The sequence below is a fragment of the Coptis chinensis genome, chromosome 6, assembly GCF_015680905.1.
Source record: "Coptis chinensis isolate HL-2020 chromosome 6, ASM1568090v1, whole genome shotgun sequence".
Classification (NCBI taxonomy): domain Eukaryota; kingdom Viridiplantae; phylum Streptophyta; class Magnoliopsida; order Ranunculales; family Ranunculaceae; genus Coptis; species Coptis chinensis.
The window spans coordinates 16,253,728-16,262,589 of NC_141461.1; positions in this window are offsets into that span (position 1 = coordinate 16,253,728).

Consider the following 8,862-nt stretch of genomic DNA (forward strand, 5'->3'; position numbering starts at 1 on the left):
CTTATGTTTTACTATGGCTTGGTTCTGTAGAAAGGATGAACAACCTTGTGCAAGGAAAACTTCTTTTGGGATATTTGTTTTCTTTTTTACTAGGTCTTTTATGAATTTGGCATAGGAAGGCATTTGTTTAATTGCGCTTAGAAAAGGAATATTGATATGTAGATTTTTAAAATATTCATGATCTCATTATATCGTGCTTCCTTTTTGTTATCTTTCAACCTATAGGGAATGGTGCGGGTGGAATTTTTTCAGTTACCGCTCTTTGGTTTTCTCGGTTTCAACCGGCTTTTCCTTATCTTTTGTTATAACAACTTCATCGAAATCGGGTATGTCAACTTTGTTATCTACTTTCTTTCCGGACCTAAGGGTAGATATCGAAGTTAACTCCCTCCTCGTGGATCTTGGATGAAGGAGTAGTTTCAACTTGATAAACATTTCTACCTTTTGGATTTTGTTCAGGTTGGCTTGGTAAGGTTCCTTTGGTCCGCATGCGCTAGACTAGCTAGTATCCGATTGAATTGTTGGCTCATCCGTTGAGTCATAACATCAAATTTTTGGTCAATCCTTTTGAATTCATTCTCGGTCTTGGTAGCTAAAGCTTTCATGGTTTCATCTATGGTATTGGGTTGGGTTTGGTAATTAGCCATAGGATCTATGGCTAATTCTCTATTCATGTTTGTTTGTTGTTGTTCTTTGTTGTGGTTGTGGATAATACCGGGGGGCCTCTATTATTCATGTATTGTTGCCTATTGTTCCCTTGATTACCTTGAAAACCATATTGGTTTTGTTGTGGAGGCATATTCTGTCTCCATGAATTGTTTGAGTTATTCCTAAGATCTGGGTTATAGTTGTTGTTGTTGTTAAAATTATTTTGATAACCCGGTCTTTTGAATGTATTAAAAGCACAAATCATCATCAAGCATTACCTTGAGCAACAAACATAGAGCAAACCGAAGTGTCATGATCTCAGTAAGGCAATTTTCACAAAATTGATTGACACTCATTGCTTGTTGAGGTTGATTATTCTTTGAAGGGTTTAAAGTGAATGAATCAAATTTCTTGTTTAAGCTTTCGATTCCTGTGGTTAAACTAGCAATGGCACATTCAAGTTTCTCATTAAGTTCATTTTTAACCTCATACATACCTGGTTTACTAAAACTTATCCCCCCATCTACCCGTGCCATGTCCTCATGATCACTACTACTGGCCCAATCCTTAGAACTCTCGAAAAGTTTTGCAAAAAGTGTAGGCTTCATCGAGTAAGACTAGTAAATCTTCCTCCATTCATTGATTCAATTAACGGACGGTTCATAGGTGAAAGACCTTTATAAAGTAATGTACTATATTAAGTATGTCAAAACCATGATGTGGGCAACGGACAAGTAAATCATTAAATCTATCCCATGTTGTATGAAACTCTTCATTAGGTTTTCCTTTGAAGGTTGAAATAGCCAATTGCATGGCTTCAGTTTTACGTAAAGGGTAATATTGTTTCATAAACTTTTGTGATAGTTGCTCCCAAGTAATTATAGAATTAGAGGGTAGGGATCTATACCAACGTAGTGCGGCATCTTCAAAAGTCAAGGGGAACAACCTTAATCTAGTCTCTTCAGGGGAAAGATGAGGTGCTTTAAAAGTACTTAATATGCTCAAGAACTTACTCAGATGATTATACGGTTCTTCATTTGTTTTTCCATAATATCTTGGCAACATATTAAGAATGGTGGGCTTAATCTCATAATTATTGTTATTGTCGGGCATCACTATGCAGTTTGGTGGTTGAACTGCGATAGGTTGAAACAAGGTGCTAAGATTTCTTTGATCAGCCATGGTGGCTAATGATACTCTCTCTGGTGTATCCTCTAAGTTTACTAGTGGTGTGTGTGTTTCAGAATCAGAATTAGATCCTGAGTTTGATGGTGTGGTCTCCTCCAAAACCAGAATTGGAAGATTGTTACAAGAATTAGTTCTTCTGATTAAGCGTTTACGAGGTGAATCACGAAACCAAGTTTTCATGCACTAGATAATAAAGCTATATAAATAATCTAATATGCACTTAATTAACTAAATTATATTATCAAACTATATGATGCTAACTATTAATGCTAATTATGAAACTGCTAACAGGGGATTCACGGTAGAAGAGAAGCACTTACTGTTACAGCAAGCAAAACAAGTCCAAAAATTTTGATATTTTTATAGAAGCTACCTGATACATCCAGAAAGTATCCTGTAAAATTTTAGAGCAATCGGAGCTTGGTAAGTCCCTCTTCTTTACTGTTCAATCCTGCAGAGTCCAGTGAGAAGTTTTCTGCACACATTGTAAACAATCGATTGAATAAATAAGTAAAAGAGCACTAAAAATCACAAAATTTTTACTGGAGTCTCCTGACGTGTCAGGGATGATCCTGTAAAAATTTTGGATTATTTAGAATTTTATAGATCCTTCTTCTCGACTGCTCTTCCAGAGACCTTGGTCCTGAAAAGCTGCAGAAACACACTGAAAACAAGCAACTAGTTAAGTGGTCAAAACAGGTCAAACAATACTCAAATTTTTACTGGAAGCTCCTGACTAATCGAGGTTCCTCCTGTAAAAAATTTAGAACTTTTGATAATGTGCAATTAGCTCTGCTTGACTATTTTTACAGATGCTTGCGTCCTGAAAACTGAAAACGGGGTACTGCAAAGATGATGTTAGTTACCCAAGTAAGACAAGTACTAAAAATTCGAAAAAAAAATTCCAATAAATTACCGATACTGTACATATCAACTCTGTAAAATTTTAGAATTTTTTTGAAATTTATAAATACGTTTTCTGTACTGTTCTTTTCTGTTTAAACAAACACTAAACTTTATGGAAATACTTTTTACTATGCAAATCTAATTGAATTATGCTAAATTAATCTAATTATGCTAAATATGCAATTTATACTATATGAATTCCTAAATTAAAGTAATCTAAATTAAATATTCTATCACCTAATCAATTTAGAGCGGGCAGCGGCGCCATTGAAAAAGCACGCAACACGTAATTATTTATATGTCGTTGTTTGTGTTACGTATCTTTTGCAAATCTTACTTAGCCTAATATATATTGATTAGTATAGTGGCTAGTAAGGTATCAATCCTACTCTAAGTAATTAGTTGATAGTAATAGAAATTTCTAATCTAAATTACTCTAATGGATGCAAGTAAAAGATGTGGCTAAGTAATAATTAATATATAGTTGATTTGATTTGAGATTTAAGCTATGCATAAAATAAACTAAATTAAATATATGAATATGAATCAAGCGAGAGAATATCTTGGGAGAGATGAATCCACCAAAATCATAGAATTAGTCTAACAGATCTACCTATCATGCTTAATATAAATCACCAATAGAAACTCACCATACCTACAAACCTTATGCTCATAACCATGATGATAATATGTGGCTTTCAATGTGCTTTCTATCTTTCCATCAAATACTTCTTCAATCTCCAATGATATCTTCTATCTAACCAAATTGTGCTTTAAGTGGCATTCAATATACAACTCTAGGTGCCATGGAAAATCCACATGTGGCATTAACCATACAACTAATTGAGGTGCCATAAAGAATCCAATCATCACACTAGAACACTAAAAACTAGAAGAAAAGAATCTAGGGTTTGTGGTATTTGGCTCTACACAATCTTGAATTACCCTAAGACCTCCTAACCTCCACAGGCTTAGATCAATGGATCGAATAAGAAGAAACTCAATGAGGGGTTTAAACTAAAACATGATAGAAGAAGAACTAAACTAAAACATACAAAAGGCTTCATCTCCCTCCCCCAAGAGAAGGGAGATTAGCCCCTCATACTATGCTATGAACACAATATGAAAAGGAATAATCTTTATAGCTATTAATGGTGAAAAGGTCTGAACTTTCTTCTCTTTAATTCTAGATCTAAGATGCAAAAACTAAATTTCCTAGATGATTGTAAACTGAGGTTTTTGTGCCTTATATATTGGCTTACATGCTCGTCTGGATAGAGATCCAAATCCTATGTTTATTTGGTGTCAAACTCTCTGTAATCTTTCTAGAAGCAATCCTGGAAAAGTTAAATTCGGTTGGACCAAAGTTGGACGTGGCCTACTTTGCCCTGCAGGCTATTTCCCAAGCTGCAGCTTCTGACAGCTTTCAGTTTCCTAATTCTTGTGAAACTCTGACTTCTTTTCCATGTTGATCTCATCTTCCTATGAAGTCGAAATTAAGGCTTTGAGATCATATTGAAGACTCTTCTAACTCAATTATTATCCTCTTTTAGAGTCCCATTAGGCTTGGCACTTATGGAGACAAATATGACATATTTGCCCTAGGCCTTTAGCTGTAATTCCCAGTGACTCCTTTTTGACTTGTTTGACTTCTTTTCCCTCCATATTTCATATTTAGGTTCTTTGACCTGCAAAAACTCAAATTGCATCATATTAGAATATCTAAATATAAAATGGAGACTAACATACACATAATTGGGATTATAAATCATTACTTTTGAGCACTTATCAACTAGTTGCATCGCTGAATTCTTACATTGGTTATTGGTCCCCATTCTGAAAATGTTATTAGCACCCAACGCCACATGCAGAACTTTGGCAGGCGTCAGGCTTCAACTTGATTAACATAATGCAATGGAATGTTAGTTCTTTGAGAGTCAAATTAAGTGTAATGGGTCTCTCATTCAATGAATTAAGAATTTCGAAAAAGTTTTTCGTTCTTGAGTTGTCGGTTAGTCGATATACGATCAGTAGATGATGACCCTTCAAGCAATGCAATTTTTGTGTTCTTGGAACTGAAAAATTGAAAGTTAAATTTCTATTAAGTTGAGTAATGTAAAGTATATGAATGTGTGAGAACTTTACTTGTTCATTAGATGTTTAAGTTCAGAAATTTCCAAGTTGTAATAAATTTTTGTCGCCCTTGTCGAATTTAGATAGTATACACCTGAAATATTTTAAAAATTAGTTCATTCCAAGTGAAGGAATAATATAGTAATATACAGTGATAATTATATTCATAATAATGAAGTTACCATTATAGACATCAACAGTCAACGATGTTACAACGACCACGGGCTAATCCACAGTAAAGTTAATAATATCTTTGGCAACCAAGTCCACTTCATTTTCCCATAATGTAATCCTCATTTTTTCCCACTGGGTGATAATGTTTTGTGAGTATATAGATACAGGTAAGAAGTTTTTTATATTCATTAAAAACCAAAATTATTGAAAGTTGACCTCTCAGTCCTCAAGTGAATATTTCTCAGTTGCTTCATTCATTTGCTAAATGTTATGGCTGACATTCCTTCAAGCACGCCATATACATCTGATAGAGATTATATATAGTTTTATATATATTCTCAACGTACCTGTTAGATTTGTGATTTGTTTGTAATGACTGCTGATGTTATCAAATTCAGCAAAAGCAAACTTGTACGGCGGAATTTCTAATTGAGTTTCACTTAGCAATCTAACAAATGTGTCCCATTTAAAAAGTATAACAAACTCATTTTCATCAGGTCGATAATTCGAGACTGTTTATACAATGAAATTTTCAGCAGCATACACGTAGCCTTCTCGAATAACTTTTGAGAATTTTTCTGTTTGCTTCTTTGGAACAATTGCATGCATTTGATTTCCCTGAAACCAAAATATACGAAGTAGTTAGTAATTGTTTGCAATAAAAATAATGGAAAATGAATTTGTGCAATTCAAATGAAATTGGCTAACTTTATCGTCTATCAAAACCATGTCAAATCTGTTAGTTTTTCCTTGCACTTCTTTTCCGATGCTCCATTTTCTAGAGACGTGGAACTTAATTTTGCATTGCTGATCGTGGTCATTTATGTCAGACAAAGGAAGATATCCCGGCGTTGTCATTTCAAAGGAAGCCTATAAAATTTTAAAGTCAAAGGAATATAGACCATGGAAGGACTGCTATTTCATTTAAAAAAACTACAGGACTATGAAAATAAAAAAAGATGATGAAACAATGCAGTAATGAGTCTAAGTGAGCTTCTATATTGCTCTAACATAGTCATAAGATTGGGCTAGTAGGTTCTATGTTATCGTATTTGATGGCGTTAATCATATAAGCTTGTGACTGAGATAGTAGTAAGTATTGATGACACGATGGAGTAAAAAAAAATGATGTACACTGTCATCAGTACATAATTACAAAGGTCCTTGCATTGCTAAATTACGCCAAAAACCGAGTTCATGGGCATAACACGCGGTGAAAACACAGTTGGTTGCACCAAGACCCACGTAAACCAATTTTGCAAAAAAAGAAAGTAGGGTAGCTAGGATAGCCAGCGATAGTGCATGACAAAGAATAGGACATAAGATTATTGATCAACTTCTTAATATTTGCCTCGAACTCTTGGAGATGCGCATTGGTTGAGAGGGCCATCAATGTGAAGAGTGATCATGGTTTTGTAGTCCATTCCCCCTAAATTAAGAGCAAGACCTAACAAAACTTAAGATACAACCTATACTTTTTGAAGAAGCATATGGTGTATTACTAAGTTTTCAAACTATCAAACCGTCAATAAACTGTACACAGGAACTGAACATTTGAAAGTAATTCGCTGATAAAAAATTACAGTTCACATGAGACATGAGAGTGCTTGAGTACACTAACTTATTGTACAGGAAATTGAAGCTCATTGATGTGTTTACTCTGTAGATATACAAAAGCCTCACAAAAATTATCATATGTTAAGCCTTCTTCACGAGCGAGTTAAGTGTTGGAGTTCAAACACGTGTAACATGTTGCTTATACACTTACTATTCCCCCAGGTTTGAGAATGTCAATTGGTGGGAAAGTAACCTCTTCTCATCACTCTCGTCGGCCTCTAGACCATCATCCTCTTCTTCATAATCAATCTCAGTGACGCTTTCCTTTCCATTGAGCTTAAGTGATTTTGAAAATCGTACTTGGGAATACTCACCTCCGATAGGAGGATTGTCAAACTTGATCTGCTACATTTCTGATTCTATTAACGGTTATATTCGTGCTCTCGCTCTGTCTCTTGGATAAGTGCAGTAGAGGAAGGAGTAGATGAAGCAACATATAGTCATTGGAATTGTTATTGATGTGTACAGAGCTTTGGCAAGTGATGCAGCATTCTCCCTATCTATTTCAATCTCAACAAGTTGGCTAGACTCTCGAGGAACAGGTTTATATCCATTACTGACAATTCCCTTTCTCAAACACAACAGGGTGAAGGACTTCCTTAGAGCAAGGAAAAGCAACATAACAAAACAATCGAGTTCTTTAGACATTCTATTGTTCAAGGAGGAAATAGTAAAGGCAAAGCTTGAAATATGGTCCATAATGTTGTCAAAGATAGTCCACAGACCAGAAGCCAAGTAAAAGGAAGCACATAATTCATTCAGATATATAACAATTGTAGCACTTACCTTCTCTAGTGGATAAGCTGTTTTACGACACATAGCACATTTCTTGTATATAGGATAATAGAATATGTATTCAGCGTTGTTGTTTGATAAGCACGTAAATGCTATATATTTACGCTCAATTTTATATTAGTTAGTCCAGTTATTTTATTTGTTTGATTTAATTAGTGTGTTTCTAGTGACTTTGCAGGAATTGGAGTTAACGTGGAAATATTAATGCATAACTACTATTGTTTTGTCAGCAGTACATTCCAGGGAGTAGGCGTTAATTGAGTTAGTACAATGGTTCTAGTTGGACTGGCATGGAACGTATATGGTGCGAGATCAGTCGAGGGCTTAATCTATGGGAACTGGCGGATATGGGGCCTTGAATATATTGGCTCAAGGATATTGAGTAGCACGTGAACAGTACAAGCTTGTGAGCTATGTGCCAACATCTAAAAGTCTAAACTCACATGACTAAAGGAGGTGATGAAGACCGGACCATGTGCACCCATGTACAACTAATTAGACCAACCCATAACTAAACATCAAAGCCCACACTTCCAAGCCCATACAAACATATAACCCACCAAGCCATATTCTAACTATGTTGCACCTTGGACCACCGAATCAAACAGTTTCCTTCTCCAAATTCAATTCGCACGAACAGAAGAAACCAGAAACCGATCCCTCTAATTTCGGTGATCCAAATCAGCACCCGAACCAATCAAAAATCCCAACCGACCGAGCCGCGCCTTCTAATCACCCATGGGCTTAAACAATTATTTCTAATTCCCCTTTTTGTAGAAAAACAGTATCCAATTCATAAGGAGAGACGTGAGCAGGTCGATCTTTTGGTTTCCAATTCGGTTTCGAAGTTCACGCAACTCGACCGAATTAGATACTTCTAAACGAAATCAAACACTGCCCTAACCTATCCATTATATATAGAAGAGAGAAACAGTAGAGGGGGGCTCCAGAATACGGAAAACAGAACACCAAATCTTTGGAGAGCAGCAGACGAAGTGGAGAAGAAGATATCAAAGCGGGATTACGGTTTTGTCGATGATTTATTCTTCTTATATTTTCGTATTGCAAATTATCATGTCTAGTTAAATTCCAAGCTAGGGCTTAGATGAAGCCCTAGACTTGCGTAGGTTTTCTAAGTTTAATTGGGTTATTGTTCTCTGACTTAAGTTTTACAGTAAATAATTAATTGAATTCTCTGATTTTTGTAGAAATTATATCATTGATTATATCCTGCATGTTTAATCCATGTCTAGACTAGTCAATTGTTGGATTAAGTTTCTATTGATATCGAAGCATCGGTTCTAAAGTTTATTTAAACCTGTGAGAAGTTGTACTGTAAAAAGACAATTTTTGCTAGGGGTTTATATCTGTTTGCTGAAATTCAATTAATACGATTTGTTA